The 7989-nt window shown below is 44.4% G+C and overlaps 1 long non-coding RNA gene across 1 annotated transcript; it reads left to right on the plus strand.

Moving 5' to 3' along the window:
* Nucleotides 1–263: 263 nt before the first annotated feature.
* LOC117848070 (uncharacterized) lies at nt 264–2509 on the plus strand. The gene is made up of 3 exons (XR_011897680.1): nt 264–708; nt 1436–1480; nt 1757–2509. It is a non-coding gene; the product is annotated as an uncharacterized lncRNA (long non-coding RNA).
* Nucleotides 2510–7989: the final 5480 nt, after the last annotated feature.

A 7989-nucleotide genomic window follows, 5' to 3' on the forward strand; every position in this document is an offset into this window, starting at 1 on the left:
TTTGATTTTACATATTTAAATGTGGTGTCAATCGACAACACATGTGCTCGGTGCTCATATTCTGTAAGGATTTTGTTTAAAGCCCAACGGGATTATGATGATAGCTTGCAAGCGGTTTATCTCATCTCGTGATCTAAATGGAAATAAAGCCGAGTAACATGTACTACACTACACTAAGGGCTCCTCTGGCAGCCCAATTCCTCGGCGGGTTCCCAGCCATTTCCGCGCGCCGGCGGCCCACGTGGAAAATTCCCACGGGTCAATTCACTAGCGCTTTTGGAATCCTTCTATAGCGGGGGAATACGGCCCGTCGCAACCCATTTTTCCGCGCGAAATTCCTCCCGGCCTCAGGACATCGGGCGCAACTCCCCGTCTCGCCCGTCTCCACCTCGGCATCCGGCCGCCGCTGCTGCCACCTCGGCATCCGGCCGCCGCCCCGGCATCCCGCCACCTCTCTGTCGCTCGGGCGATCCTCCACCGCCGCCACCTCATGCCTCCACCACCGGCGCCTCGCTCCTCGTCCGCCGTCGCCATCTCCACCGACATTGCCATCTGTCTCGAAGGTCAGTGCACCTCATCTCCTTCCTTGCAGTAGTTTATCGATCTGCTCGGATTTGACCCCATCTCCATTGCTAGTAGATCTTGGAGTTGGAGTAGCAGTTGGGGACAACCGGCAAGGAGCCGCAGGAGCAACGAGGGAAAGGAGAGGTGGGTGCCCGGCTCTATTCTCTGTCGCGCGCGCGTGCTGCTCTGCTTGTTTAGAATTCCTGGATTCATCATGGATTACATGTAGTATAGGGCAGTAAATCTGATGAACTTGGTTGGAATGTGCATGGATCTTGAGCTCGTGTCGTCAAACACCTGCTTTTCTTTGCCCTGTTTTGTTCTTGCTCTGTTTTAACAGAAGTTAGTTACTACTAGGCAATTTCTCTCCTGGAAATTGGAATCCTGTACTTAGTAGCACAAGCTAATAACTGAAATGGCCGGTGGGCTAACTAAAATTTGAATCCTGTACTTAGTAGCACAAGCTAATGATAAATCATTCAAAACTGTGACTAATTCTGATTTTTTTCGGTTAGGGAATACAGATTGGCGATGATTACCAATGCTAGCAATTGTGTATTTCTTGGTCTATTAACTGTAAAACTGTGACTAGTTAGTTGTTCGACAACCCCAAGAATATTTTGTTTTCAAGTACTTGAGCACTACTTATCTATTGACAGAACAAGAATGACTATATGCAACACATTTGTTTTAGTCAGTGCTCCCATTGGTCGTGTGAGTGGTGCCTTATTTTTTTGTTTGATGAACCTGATGCTATATCAATTTGTGCAAATCTCTTTCTAGAACTGACTAATTCAAGCTATGTGATATATTAAATGATTTATTATTCTAAAACCTGAAAGCTAATTCCATGGCTTCATTAATCATGAAGGTGTGGATTACGAGTACAAGTCAGTAAATCCCAGGATAGATCCAGGTAACTGCAACACCTTGACACGATTCGTGTATTCTAGTTTTTTTTGAAGGATCAATTCGTGTATTCTAGTTGACATCTCAATCTTGCATTTACACTCAATATATGATCTTTCCCTCTACTGTAGTTGTGGAGTCTAAGGACGGAATGATCTCAGTTCATTCTAGTTGCATTCTAGTTTTTTTTTAAGTTCTCTCACTTGCATAGCTTAATTTATTGCTTTCAGCATCAAACAATTTTGTGGTTCTAATATGAGCTCCAATTGTCTCTTGAAAATAGGAAGTGTTGCTACAGGAAATCTAAACTTCACATCAACCATGCAAGTGGATCCACCGTCTGCTCCGGCACCTCCTGCTGTTACTCCTCTTGCACCTCCTATTGCTCCTGTTATTCCTCCTCTTGCACCTACTGTTGAAAGAAGTAACTCTGAATAAAGCAACAGTCACTTGGGTGCGAATCCATTTGCTTCGAGTTTCGATGGCCAAGAGACTTCTAGTGCACATAGTGAACGCAATGAGTTTCGACACGAAGAAGGTGGAAGTGGGAGAAAGCGTAAGCAAAGTCACATTGGCTCTGCTCTTGAGGGATATATGGAGTACAAAAAGAGCCAAACCAACAAAACTTTGCAAGCTTTTGAAGAAAGGAAAAGGCGTGAGAAAGAATTTTCAGTTGAGAAGTGTGTTGATCAAGTGGTTTCTATGGTTGAATTAACCGATGAGCAGAAGTCATATGCTTTGAATGTCTTTGAGTCTGATACACACAGGAAGATATTCATTACAACCAAAAATTTTAATGTTCGATTAATGTGGCTAAAGCGAAAAATTAGGTACTTCTCTTTGAATATGCTCAGTGTACGTTCTTTGAATATTCTTGAATATTGAATATCGAACACTACATGATCAGCTGATATTTGAATATTTTTTTAAGTAGTACTGTATCAATTTAAGAGGCCACCTATCATGGAATGTTGATGTAATTTTGTCTATCATCCTGTTGATGTAATGTTGTCTATCAAGCATATCCGTTTGTCTATATTTGTCTGCTTTGAATTATATGTTGAATTTAAGCCTTTAATTGTTAATCTGACTGTAGATCTCTCATGGACCAGACTTCAGTGAGCTAAACTACGCGATCAGGATGTGGATGGAACTGACTAAATAATTGATATATGGTGGCCATGTGGTGTCATCTGCTGTTGAGCTAGTCGTGTCCTTTTTTGTATGGTCTCTAGTGGTGCTTGAGTTAGCAGCCTAGCATGGTACTGGTTCTGGTGTCTGACTTGTGTAAAAATTTAACACATACCGAGAAATCTGTCTTCCAAACAAGTTGCTCCTTGAAATCACCCATGTGAGTTTGATGGAATCGAGCCTAACATTTGTTCATAGTGTTCATGATGTCAGCGTATTTTTCTTTTGGTTTCCTCATATAGTCCCAAATATACACGAAGCTCCAAGCGGGGATAATAATGAGTACCTAATGGTACCTGTATATCCAAATTGAAGCTAGTTAGTATTATGTTTAAGTGCTAGTTTTGAAAAAAAAAAGAGATGGAAAAACTTTCACTCGAAGTTCCACAGTAGTAATATGCACTTTTTGTCCCAATGCTTGTCGAGGAACTTAAATATATGCTTCAAGATCCATTTTGATTTATCCTGGAAAATAATTGAGGGGTCCATGAAGCCTACGTCATGGTATCCCATCCATGGGAGAAATCAATTCTAAGAAAATAAATGGCATGATTTCAATTTCTAAGTATTTCAATTTTCTATAATTTCTAGCTACTCCAACTATTTTCTAACAATTTTATAGCTATTTTCTAACAATTTTCTACAATTTTAGGGGAAAAATATTGATGATGTTACGACGGCTGCAGACTTACGTCAGCGCGAAGAGCCCGTGGGCGTCGTGAGTCTGGTCGGGGGTGGGGCGTCGCAGTGGCGCGGGGCTGGCAGCGTCGGGGGCGGCCAGCGTCGGGGAGCCGGCGAGGCGGTGAGAGGAGGCGGCGAGGCTGGCATCGGGGGTGCGGCAGGGCCGGGCGAGGTGGCGTCGGGGGCGGAGCGGGGCGGTGTCATCGGAGGCGGGGCAGCATCGGGCCGGGGCAGGGCGGCGTCGGGGCCGGGATGGCGTCGGGGGTGCGGCGTCAGGGGGCGGCGACAAGGGGGGAGGATGGCTAAGTGTTTTCATTTCGTTTTTGACAAAGGTGACTGAGATGGAAAGGGAAGTGCCTAACTCACTTACCCTACTAGTACCTTCTATTTTTTCACTGTACAGTTTTTCTGGATGGACTGTTTTTTTTCTAACCACCGTCTAACTAAATATTAACAATTTAGGAAACAAAACTTTGCGCAACATCCTGGTTAAGTAGAGAAGTTAAACGTGATACCGAAATGTAGTTCACTTCAAGTTTTATTTAAAAAAACAAAAAAAAACACGAGCACAAGGTGGGACATGGATGCTCCTACTGGCCTTCGGGCGGGCCCAAAAAGCTAAGGCTTGGTACGTACCAGGAGCATGAAGCCTCGCTCCTCCCCCCTGTACGTCCATGTGTGCTGTGCTGGCGCGGCATTGAGACGCTGCTTGGGCGGCGCGTGGCAGCGTAACTGACGAGGACCTGACGCACTGATCCAGACGACGATACCCTTTGCCTGCAGTGCAGTGTTGTACTTGTACTACTAGTGGATCGAAAAGGCCGGCAAGCGGCTGCGGATCTCATGCAACGAGCCAACTAGAAGGCAACAACAACTGCGGAAAAGGGACCTGAGCAACATCAGTGCAGGGTCGGACTTGCTACATCATATAACTAAATAAGTTGTGTTTGACGACGATTCATCACTAAGGAATGAAACTAACTTTAGTTTGTGTGTAGTCGGTCGCAGTCTTTGAACGAATGTACAGGCAAACACAACACGGTCAATTATCTGTACGTGCCGTAGCACTAGCCAGAACACAGGCCGTAACACGGTACTGGCAAGCAAAAGTGATGATGAACTGATCGATCATGATGGCACAAAAATCGTATACCGTATGGCGCAGGGAGCCGGAAAAGCAGGCGGGCAGTTTAGCTGTTAGCATTCGGCATTAGCAAACAGTTTAGCACTGTCAGTTGCGTGACCCTGGGAACCGATGGCCGGCTGGGTCGTCGATCGATATACGATACGATCCAGAGCGAGGTCTACTACACGCTAGCTGAGATCGTTTCAAATGAAAAAGACTGTAACGCTAGCTGAACGACGACGTGCATGCGTACACGCTAACCACTACTAGCTTGAGGGCGAGATCATCATCCATCGCCAGATCGAGCTAGCTAGTGGCGACAAAAAGGTGAGGAAAAGAAGGTTAACGCCCGCACGGCTCGGATCGATCAGTTGCGGCGGCGCGCGCGACGAAGCACCCCGGCCGCCGGCGAGTCGCGTGTGCGTGCAGCGGCGCGCGGTGCGGTGTGCGCCAGTCGCCAGATCACGATCGAGCTGTGGTGGAGTGTGCCCGCCCAGCACGCAGCAGGGTGGTGGTGTGGCGTGACCGCGTGAGGCGTGCTCGCTACCCATAGCTTCTCGGTCCTACCTGCTGCTCCGTCGTCGAGCCTTCGTCATCCTGCATGCGCCACCGCGTGCGGTCCCAAGGCCACGGCCGCCGGCAGGGAGCGAGTCCCCGGCCGGTTCTTCTGTTGCTCCGGCTCATGAATGCACGAACAATATGTTCGACGTGAGTGTGTGGTCCGATCCTCGCACCAGCACGATGATAGAAAAGCAAGCGACGTGCATGCTAGCCATCGGCCATCGCAAGTAATATGGCACGCAAAGGCAGCCGTTGCAAACCCATCGGCCTAAGCAAGCTACCGTTGCGAATGAAAAGACAAGTTTAGCCCCCCTCTTTTTTTTTTGTTATCTTCTTGTAAACTTTAATGAAAAGAAAAAAGACAAAGCATTTTTAATATTGCGGCGCCCTCACTCCACTCAATAACTCAGTAAGAAAAGAAAAAAAACGCCCCCAGCTGGATAATCACTCATACATATTGCTTGGTTGTACCCTCTCTATGTTTTTTGAGCTGCGTTTAATTGCAGCCTCTAGTGAATTGAAGGACTGCTAAACATTACACTATGTAACAGTAGCAGTAATCGAATGTGAGTGTACATTTGGCACTACCTCTCTGCTACACTAACAGTGTTCTAGTGGCACACGGTATGCATAGCTAGTCCAGATACGTGACAAGTGGCATTCCTAAAATTTGTTTCTATCCTTTGCAAATCTGAAGTGAATTCCACGTTCAATCATGCCGCACCCTCACCCGATTTTTCAGATAGAACCGCCCCTGGCTAAGTACAAATGTTAATTTTACTCTCTAGTTTGCTAGGGATGTTTGGTAAAACTCTAGTGACATTGAAAGGATGCCAAACATTGCGCTGGGTAGTATGGTAGCAGTAATCAAACGTGAATGTATATCCAGTAGTGTTTTAAGGAGCAGTAGATGGTATGCATGCATGCCCTGCCATTCGTTTTTTTTTTCTTGAGATTTTATTTTCATCTCTTGTGTAAATTCAAGGTAAATCTATAATGATCAATAGTGCACTATCCCTTCTCAATGTCTAGATCCTTCGTCAGTGGCGGCCAACCACTCAAATTAAATGTACTCGCTGAGTTATACTGTGTATTTTTTGCCGACTTTTAAGTATTGCACTCTTTCTCTCTCCTGTGAATTGAAAGGCTGCTAAACATTGCAGTGAGGTGTGGTAGCAGTAATCAAATGTGAACGTATACCAAGACTGGTAGTGATAGAGTAAATCAGAGGAAGGAATTCATTACGTGCTAAAAAGATATGGTACGTGATTCTGATGGAACCCGGTGAAGTGAACCGCATGCATGCATGCACTCGAAGTGGCACGTGCTGCTCTACAAGCAAAAGGCCGGCGCTAAACCAAGGGATCGGAACGGCTCGGTTAGGCTGGAACCAAGAAAAACCAGTTCAAACCGGGCTGAGACCGGCCGTGCGCATCATGGTTGGCTCGTTGCGCGCCTTGCTCCAGCCCGCTCACCGGAGCCCCACAGGCCACAACCGAGACGATCCATCTCTGTTCAAAAGATCGATTCTAAGCATCTAACATCCAAAGATTAAAAAAAAATCAATGTGGCTATCCTGCTATGCACTTTGAAAATGATGGTGCTCTTTTTTAAAAAAAAGAATTTGATGGTTTTATGTGTTCTTGTCCATTGACAAAATGTTGAATTGTACATGTAGGTTTCCATTACAATTGAGGTAAGAGCTTGGTTGTCGAGTTGTATGTCATCATAATTTTGTTGTGCACAAGCGCTTGTCGCTCCATTATCACAAGGTCGTCCATTTAATTATAGTGTGATCACAACAAGAGTTTGTAACGTCACAATCCAAACACAACTGTAGTCGAGAGAGAAGTATATTCTGACTGTTCGATTCGATAAAATATGAGATTCTTTACCATTATCGTCACATTTGAGAAGTAGTTACATTATTATGCACACGTTATAGTTAATTTAACATTTCATCAATGTTTTGCTACATAGTGTATGAGGTTGTTATAACTGCAGTACGTAATATCGTAAACAAGAATTATAATGCATTTCAAATATTTGGGCCATCCAACCAATAACATCGTGACCGCTAGCGCTAGGGTTCATTTCGTTTTAACTGTAAGCACAATTGTAATTGAGGAACATTTGCTCTAAGCCATTTAATTTATTTCTCAAAATAGTTTAGATCAACATCTAATTTGAGAGTTTTAATATTATTGACACGCACGGGCAGGCACACATGTGATCGTGACTCTATATAGTTGCATATAAGCATACATAGAACCGACATTTCTTACCCTATAAAAACAAGGATAGTGTGATTATGTATGTATAGTAGTAATCGTTTTATCATGCAAATGCTACAATCACCTTACCCAGTTACATTTATCTTCCGTTGCATGGTGTGTCTCGACGATGTTATATATAATTGTAGTTACCTTGTTAACACGATTATGCTGAATCGTTGAGCCATGCAAGTAATAATGACTTAGATTAGCTAAAGATACCGATTTTTCATCATCATCCCAACTTCACACATATAGTACGTAGTAACTACATTTTTGCACACATCCGTTCCACTGCAAAAACGATAGTAAACCATTCAATTTTCCAAAAATTGTTTAGACCAATGTCTAATTTAGGAAAGCGCACGTGCTTATACGCGTCCCGCATGATTGTCCGTCGGATAATGTTGTACAAGGAACAATTATGCATATCATGTGCTACCCTATCATGAATGTTAACCCAGATCTTCCTGTAGTTCTATAAATTAGTACTTTTTGACAATGTCACATGATGTAAAGTTTGTGACGCTTTTGCTATATTACAATTGCCTTGCCTTCAAGAGGTGCGGTACTATCGCCACCGAGGAATCCAACCATGCAAAAGATACGATTCTTTATTGAATCAATCCCACACATACGTATCTGGCGGCTACTCAAGATACGTTTCTTTCTGATATCACCACA

This window comes from Setaria viridis, chromosome 3, assembly GCF_005286985.2.
Source record: "Setaria viridis chromosome 3, Setaria_viridis_v4.0, whole genome shotgun sequence".
NCBI lineage: Eukaryota > Viridiplantae > Streptophyta > Magnoliopsida > Poales > Poaceae > Setaria > Setaria viridis.